The following is a 9,342-nucleotide window of genomic DNA, read 5'->3' as shown; positions in this document are numbered from 1 at the left end:
CACAGATTTCATGGATCACTGGGTGTGGTGCAAAAATAATGAATACTGTTATGCTGAAAATAAATAAACAAACAAACAAACAGATAGATAAATAAGACTTATCAGTCTCATCGAAGACTGAAAAAATTCAGGTTTTCAGCAATATTAGTAAAGTAGTAAAAGTGGGCCAGAGGAGGGAATTCTGCCAAAGGAAATGAATGCAGCCTGGTCTCAGGCTGAGGAGGGAGGGTTTCTTCTCTCTCCCCATGTTAAGGGAGTTTGAAAGGCAGACAACCCCTACAGCGCGCAGGGCCATCCGGCGCCCCCTTGTGGAGAGGCGCAGCCCACAGAACTCCAGCAACAGCTGAGGTGGACTGTGAAAGCAAAAACAAGGAAGAGATTTGTGAAAACTAGACTTTCCTCAGGGAGCCTCAGTAATACTTGGAGACAGGATCAAGTGCCAGGACTTTCTGCTAAGTTATAAATAGGTGACAGTGAAATGAATGACAATTACATTAGGCAAATGTAATGTCACTACACTCTAACTGTTAGTTTGGGGGGGGGGGGTTGAAGGTCCTGTTTGGTTTGGTGATATGTTGCTATGGATACACTGATTGACTCCAGAGAACATTCATCTGAAGACCTGACCTCCCCGAGGGTTTAAATGCCTGGAAGTACACCTAGAATGACGTTTGTTTTACAAACTGCTATTTTAAGAGTCTTTAGACATTCTATCTTGGTGAATTCCAAAACTAAATGACACAAAAATTCAGATGCCTCTTCTAATTTAAGGATTCTCTAAGCTTCTATGTATGTTCAGAAGAAGATACCTATCTTTGTCCTGTATGTTTTCAATGCTGTTAAAAAACAAAATGTATTCATTAGGTTATTTAGTATTTACTAGTGCTCAAAATGTTCTTCCTTGAAACTCATGGAAGACTTTGGTCAACCTATTTCCTAAATAAAAAGGTCAAAGAGCTATAGGAATGCATGTTAATGCCTTATACTGAAAACTGTTCTAACGCTGTGTTTCTGCAAGCCTACTCCAAACAAAACATCTATTAATTTTTGCTCTCTGATATAAACATTTCTGAAACCCTAATTTTGAAAGAGACCTCGGTGCTCACTTCTCTACTATCTCTAGCATCGGAACTCCCATCTTGGTGGCCACTTGGGGTCTTAGCAGTGTATGGAAACTGACAGATTCATTAGATCCACTGCCTACCTGTTGCCTTTTAGCTTTGGAGACAAGGGCAGAAACTTTATGTGCTTAGATAGAATTCTCATTATGATGGACCTTAGCTCATTCTCCTTGTCCTCATCTTTTTTTTTAAAGATTTTATTTATTTATTTGACAGACAGAGATCACAAGCAGGCAGAGAGGCAGGTAGAGAGAGAGGAAGGGAAGCAGGCTCCCTGCTGAGCAGAGATCCCGATGCGGGGCTCCATCCCAGGACCCTGGAATCATGACCTGAGCCGAAGGCAGAGGCTTTAACCCACTCAGCCACCCAGGGGTCCCTCCTTGTCCTCATCTTGATGTAATTCAGAGGTATCCGTTCCAATCCATGGCCTTGTAACTTTAAATACAAAGATGGAAGAGACCCCATAAGAGTAGTCTACTGACCTCACGCTCTGAAGTCAAACCAGCCTGGTTTTGAATGGCAGGCTGACTACTTACTAGACAAATGACTCTCAGGAACAATACTACCACACACCTCATAAGGTTATGAGGATTAAATAAAACCATACTTATAAACTACTGAATACAGTAGAGTTAGTAGTGTAGTATGTTATTATATTCCATGTCACAATAGCCAAAAACAACATTCAGGCAAGTCTTATCCATAAAAAGAAAAACTTGCCCATGATACAGAAGACACATCTTGAGGTCAATTATAAAAAAATTTTTTAAATCTTCTTAGATGTGGTAGAGATTAAATTAGAATTGTTCAGATTAGATTTTTATTAAGGTACCAATTTGCCAGAGAATATTGATATCTTTTTCATGCAGTTCAACAACGTAACCTTTCTTGAAAAGATGGGTATTATGTGGAAGACAAAATGTAGTTAGATCCAGCCGATATTGAGTCATTCTAGGTGCCCAGTTAGGTGGGAATAGAACTCCTTACACAGGAACGTAAATCAGATGGAGGTTTATTTTTATGTCACTTAGAAGAAGTGTAGAGAGAGTCCACTTTAGCTATGGACACCCAGAGTTACCATTGGCCCAATATCCTTCTAGCTCTCTGGTCAACCATCATTGTAATGCAAACTTTGTTTTCATTGTCTAAGATGGCTGCTGAAGCCATTACATCCGCATTCTAAACTACAGGATTTTGCAAGGTGAAGAGAAAGGCATTTCCCTTTTTGGTGAAGTAAGTTCCATACTTTCATAACTTTCCTCTTAGTTTTTTCTTGGTAGGCACTTGGTCACAAGATCACCTTTAGCAGCAAGGGGGCCTGTGATATATAGTCTATACTTTGAAATAATAATTTGGTTCTCTTACTAGGAAAAAGAGAGTGCTAGAGAGTGAGAGGAAACTAACCTCAGCCACACCCAATTCATTCTTCTTCTCTGAGTACTCTTTATCTCTCTTTTCATTCCTGGTTGAGGAATGAAAACAATGGAATTTCCCCAATGACTATTCTACCTTTTTTTTATAGAGTCTGTCCTTTCAATTTTCATCCATTCTAGATGGATTCAATTTCTGAGTTTAGGTGAAGGGAAGAAGGTGTCAAACCAGTTGGTCTGTGGTCCATTTCTCTCCCTATAATCAGAGAGATGTACTCAATGTGAGAAGACAGGTGGCCCAATCTAATGTTCATATAAGCCTGTTGGTTACTGATCTTCTAGAATCAACAAAAGATTTTATATGGAAAAATTCCTCATCTGTAAAATTCTTTTTAGCAGGATATTCCTGTTTCAGGATACTTGTAAATAAAACTAGAGTCTTCGCCAGAGGAGAGGTAGGTGAGGAACGGGTGAAATGGATACAGGGGATTAAGAATACACTTACATTGATGAGCATGAGAAACCTATAAAACTGTCAAATCATTACATTGTACACTTGGAACTAATATAATAACTAACACTGTATGTTATACTTCGATTTAGAAAACAAGAAGAGGGGCACCCTGGTGGCTCAGTGGGTTAAGCCTCTGCCTTCAGCTCAGGTCATGATCCCAGGGTCGTGGGATTGAGCCCCACATCGGGAATCTCTACTCAGCAGGGAGCCTGCTTCCCCCTCCCCCTCTGCCTGCCTCTCTGCCTACTTGTGATCTCTCTCTCTCTCAAATAAAATTGTTAAAAAATTTTTTAAAAAAAGTAAAAAAAAAAAAAGAGAGAGAATCTGTAGATTTATGAGTCATGACCTCTAACAAATGTCATAAAATCCCTGTAATGATTTGTGTTTAAAAAAAAAAATTGAGATGGGAGCAGCACCAGGGTGGCTCAGTCACTTAAGCATCTGTCTGCCTTCAGGGTCATGATCACATGTCCCTGGGATCCAGCTTCTAATGGGGCCTGATGCTCAGCGGGGAGTCTGTTTTTGTCTCTCCCTTTGCCCCTCCCACCACTCCTTCTCTCTCTCTCTCTGTCTCTCTCTCTCTCTCTCTTAAATAAATAAATAAAATCTTCTAAAAATAATTGTGATATTTCATAGCTTAAGTGGTCTCCATCCAGTATCGTGGTCTACAAATCATCTTTTGTTTTGGAGCAAAGACTATGTCTCACACCAAAAGGAAGGATATGCATAGTCATTGCATTTTGTTAGACAAGCCCTGTTCTCCCTGAGCTTCTTGATCTCTTGAACATGAGATGACTGGCAAAGCTTGACACTGAATAAGAACTTTAATTTATGAGTCTAATTTGACAATCTGACCCTTCATGATAGTTCAATGTGGATGGTAGCCACACCTCTCTAACTTCCCCTTTTCTCCTAAATGCCTCCTGAGGATTTCTAACTACTTGCTGGCTATACCTCAATATTTATCAGTAGGTCAAAATCAGCATATCTAATAATAAACTTCTTATCTGCCCTAAACCAGCTCTTGCTCCTGAATTTTCCATCCACATCTTCCCTCCCTATGCCTCTTTCCTTACCTCAGGTAACACTAGAAAACCTTCACTACATCCTTCTCTTCCTTTGTATTTTTTTCCCCTCCTTATTAATCTTTCTGATTCCAGTCCTTCAGGACACTTCTCCTTCCACGTATTAGTCTTCTTATAGCACTCTTCTACACAAACACAATAGACTTCTGGGGAAATATAATGAAAGAGACACAGGATCATAAAATCTAATGAAATAAACAACAGTAACATATGCAGTTGACCTTGAACAACCTCAGGAGGAGGGGAGGGTCGCTGATCCCGCCCTCCCCACTCCCTGCACATTCAAGAATCTGAGTGTGACCTTTGATTCCCCCAAAACTTAACTACTAATAGCATACTGCTGTCTAGAAGCCTTACGAATAACATAAGCAGCCAGTTAACACATAGTATGTATTATATACTTTGTTCTTACACTAAGGTAAGCTAGAGAAAAGAAAATGCTACTACAAAATGATAAGAAAGAGAGAATACATTTATAGTACTGTACTGTATTTATCCAAAAAAACCTGCCTACAGGTGCCTGGGTGGCTCAGTGGGTTAAGCCTCTGCCTTCAGCTCAAGTCATGATCTCAGGGTCCTGGGATCGAGCCCCGCATTGGGCTCTCTGCTCAGTGGGGAGCCTGCTTCCCCCTCTCTTTCCTCTGCCTGCTTCTCTGCCTACTTGTGATCTGTGTCTGTCAAAAAAAAAAAAATCTGCCTAGAAGTGGACCCACACAGTAAAAGCTTGCGTTGTTCAAGGGTAAACTGTGTGTAGATATAGAGGTAGATGGATAGACATATAGGTAGACAGATGGACTGACAAATACCTATAAGAATAGCCACCTTAGAACCAGATATAACATCAAGTGTATTGTCCAGGGTAAGTAAAATGAAAAGAAGCAACAGAAAAACTGTACACAATTATGCAAAAAGGAAAGGAGGCAGGAAGAAAGGAAAGAAGGAAGGGAAGAAAAAAGAAAAGATGAGCACCTGGGTGGCCCATTGGGTTAAAGCCCAGCTCAGTCATGATCTCAGGGTCCTGGGATCAAGTCCCATATCAGGCTCTCTGCTCAGTGGGGAGCCTGCATCTGCTTCTCTGCCTACTTGTGATCTCTCTGTCAAATAAATAAGTAAAATCTTAAAAAAAAAAAAATTAACTGTAAAATGACTTATTTATTTATTTATTTTTAAAGATTTTATTTATTTATTTGACAGACAGCGATTACAAGTAGGCAAGAGAGGCAGGCAGAGAGAGGAAGAAGCCGACTTTCTGTGGAGCAGAGAGCCCGATGCGGGGCTCAATCCCAGGACCTTGTGATCATGACCTGAGCCAAAAGCAGAGGCTTTAACCCACTGAGCCACCCAAGTGCCCCTGTGAAATGACTTTTAAAAAAAAAAAGAAAGAAAGAAAAAAGACTAGAGCCTGCGAAAGAAAACTGAATAGTCTACTCTGAAAGAAATAAATATCATGGGAAAGGAAGGAAAACAACAAATCCTGGGAATTTTAAATATGTAAGGAGAATACGGAAACCGTGACCCAAGAGATACACATACCAAAAATGATGAAATAAAAAGGTGTATTTCAGAGCTCAGGATGTTCTGCATGCCCAACCAAGAGTTAAGCTCTGTTCAAAGGAAACTGGCTCCCTTAAAGTGACACAAAAAATAATAAAAACATGTGTATGTTCAACTCAAGATAAAAAAAGACCAAAATATTACAGAGAGGAAAGCATGACAAAATAACGACAGAAAGTAACAAAAGAAACAAGAGCAAAGCAGGCAACTTGACAAGAAATCTGCAGTGCTGTGCTTATAGGATTTTCCCTTGCACTTCTCAACAACCAAAATGTCCTATCTCCTTAAGTTGGATCATTCTGAGATGAGGGCTAGCACTGTGTCATTCATTTTAGTAACATCACAACCTAGGACAATAAATGTTTGTTACATAATTGTGTAGAAGGGTTCTGAATCTCCATGCTATAAAGAGAGACCTTGTCTGGTTTCTCAGAGGAATCTGTCACACGAATGAGGTTTGGAGGCATCGAGAAGGCACAAGGCATAGTCGGTGAACCCCAATGCCTACAGAGGTGTCCTCACAAGAAGAACACCCAGAGAAGATCTACTGATTTAATTCTATTTAAATGTGTGCGCCTGTTCCTGCAATCTCCATGCTACCCACTCCAGGCTGTGCTTGCCTTGGCCTTCTTCAGGGAAGATCTTCTTAACCAGGTCAAGAGCTAGGAGCATGGAGGAAAAAAATTCATTGTTATTCTCACTAACCTATAACCAAGCTTGATCCTCCTCTGCCATTATGACATAGACAGCAAGCCACTCTGGTCTTAGCAGAGAGAGGTCACAGATATTTTATGTCACATTGCAATTAGGGTAAAAGACCTAAAAACTCATTCCCGTTCATCACTGCTTCAAAATCATGGTAGTTGTTAGCCCTGATGCCAAATCTTGCTGTTCAAGGCATTAAATAAAGATTTAATATAAAGAAATCTGATTTAGGGGCACCCGGGTGGCTCAGTGGGTTAAAGCCTCTACCTTCGGCTCAGGTCATGATCCCAGGATCCTGGGAATCTCTGCTTAGCCTGCTTCCTCCTCTCTCTCTGCCTGCCCCTCTGCTTACTTGTGATCTCTCTGTCAAATAAATAAATTAATTAAATCTTTAAAAAAAGACATCTGATTTAAAGATTTATACCATTTTATCATAAACTTTTAAAAATATTTTAATCACAGCACACCTGGGTGGCTCAGTTGGTTAAGCATCTGCCTCTGATTCAGGTCATGATCTTGGGCTCCTGGGATGGAGCCCCTCCCCTTGCAGGGAACCTGCTTCTCCCTCTCCCTCTGCCCCTCCCCATTTGTGTGCACACCCTCTCTCTCAAGTAAATAAATAATTTTAAATAAATATATATATTTTAATAACATTTCAATATAATTTATTTCATTAGCCTTTCATTAGCATATTTTCAAAAAATTTTGAAAACATTATTCTGAGAAGGGGCTCTAGTCCACTGGATTCCAGAGGTACCCATGACACCAAATGTTAAGGACATTTATTGTCCTAACATTAAATATTAGGGTCAGCTGTTGAGGGTGAGCAAAACTTTTCACAGAAAGAAAAACAAAGCTGGGAGGGTGCTGTTCTCAGTTTTTGAGACAGATCTAGTTAGATTAGGAGATGATTTAGCACTTCATGTTTGCCCTCACAGAGAGGCATTTATCTGGTTTTCTAGAAAACACAAGGAAGAGGGAGGAAAACCCTCTAGAGGCTGCAGCGTGGTGAGATCAAAGCGTGGGTTTGGGTTCAAATCTCAGAGCACCATTCACTCCTCGTGTGTTCCTGAGCCACCAACCCCACCCCCACCCCCCCCCCGACCCAGTGGAGACTTGATTTCCTCATCTATAAATGAGTGTCCTTTGGGCTGGGAGAGCAGCTGTGAGGGCGCAGTGAGATATTCCAATGCCCTGCTTGGATCCTCCCGCACCCACGGTCGATGGTCCTGGCTGTTAAGTGTTCCATCAGCCACATTTGTGTCTGCCAGCTTCCCCTTCCCTAGTCCTCCACTGAGTGTCTTCCCATTGTGAGCAGCGTCCCCTCACCCCATCATACAGACCTGTTTCTGGAGGCTGGTTTCTGTCTCTCCTTAGGTCCCTGTGTTTTTCCGTTTTTTTTTTTTTTTTTTGGTTACCTGTTCCAGGGATGGCAATCTCTTCATTCTGTGAGAAATCTACCCCCATCCCCAACCCCAACCCGGAAAAAGTCCATTTCTGTTTTCAGGAGCAGGTGAATGAGACATTTCTCTTCTCTTGCTTCTCTGCACACCACTTGTCCAGTTAAAGTCCCGTCTTATCCAGAATGCTTCTGCATCTCCGTCCTCGCGGGCAGCGGCAGGAGGTAGGTTCTGATGCCAAGGAACCCTGAACGCAGAGGCCCGCCCTCTAGTGTGGGCATTCAGAAAAGCATGGCTCCTTTCTCGCTTCTGCTTTGCTAGGGCAGGGCGGCTGGGCGCGTGAGCAGCCTGGTATATTTCCTTTTCTATTCCTAGGCACCCTAAGTTGGGCCATGTGAAGAAAGAGCAGCAGTAAACAGTCTTCAGCATCTCTTCCCTTAAAACCTCCTGATCTCCCTGGCTGGGAGCTCCTGGGAGTAAGATGAATTAAATTTGGCTTGCAAAAGAACCAGGAATGTTTCTGCTTAACTCCTTAAGGGTCTCCAGAGAGGGTCCTACTGAAGCTGACTAGTCACCTCAAGGATTCTTGGAAAAGTTCCTTCCCCTCTGAAATTGATGCTTCCTGCATCCATGAAGGCTGGGGTAGAAAAATCCTGCACCAAGCTTTGGGGATCTTGGCATCTAATCCTGGCTGTCCTGGTGACCAGTTATGAGACCAGTTATAAACCCCTCTTCTCCATTCTAGGTTTCAGTTTCACCAACCATAAAATGAATTTGATGAATTTAATATTCTCACTAACACCCTAGGTAGAAGAACTGGACTCATTCTTTGTGGATACATTCCAAAGCGTATCAGATGTTTCAAGAAACAGGATTCATACTTAGAATTTTCTGGCCATCTCACAAATTCTTTAGCATTCTTTTTTGTAAGCATGGAACTTGTTTCACGCTTGAAGGCTTGCCATGGTGATGACCACCTTGCCATGTTTTAGTGTCTTTTTTTTTTTTTAAGATTTTATTTATTTGAAAGAGAGAGAGGAAAAGAGAGAGAGAGAGCACAGCAGAGGGAGAGGCAGGGGGACAGGGAGAAGCAGGCTCCCCGCTGAGCAGGGTGCCCAATAGGGGATTCGATCCCAGGACCCTGAGATCATGACCTGAGCTGAAGGCAAATGCTTAACTGACTGAGCCACCCAGTTTTAGTGTCTTAAAAAAATTATTTTTAAAATGTGTAATCATTAGGCAAAATTTCCAGAAGATTTGTTGTAAATCTGCCCTTCTCTTCTACTTTGGTTAAGGAAATGGTTTGATTTTGTAAAATCACATCTTTATCCTTCTGTTTATGACAACATGCACATCTCTTTGCATATTGAAAGTACCTAGAGAACAGCAACAGAACACATAATCACCAGTGTCACCTTGTCGGGCTCACCTCTAGTTTTTGGAAAGAACATCAGCTGGGCAGGCTACTACTCAGTTCAGTGAGTCAGCCACTCATCTGAACCTGGTGTAGAATCTTAGGTTCATCTCCTGGTCAGTTTCTCCCATGCACAGACATTAAGCCTATTCAAAGAGTTAGCCTTAGCTTATGTAACA

Source organism: Mustela putorius, unplaced genomic scaffold, assembly GCF_011764305.1.
Source record: "Mustela putorius furo isolate JIRA1106 unplaced genomic scaffold, ASM1176430v1.1 tig00000224_pilon_pilon_pilon, whole genome shotgun sequence".
Classification (NCBI taxonomy): domain Eukaryota; kingdom Metazoa; phylum Chordata; class Mammalia; order Carnivora; family Mustelidae; genus Mustela; species Mustela putorius.
The sequence above is the reverse complement of the archived record's forward strand: the minus strand, read 5'-3'. Positions refer to the sequence as shown.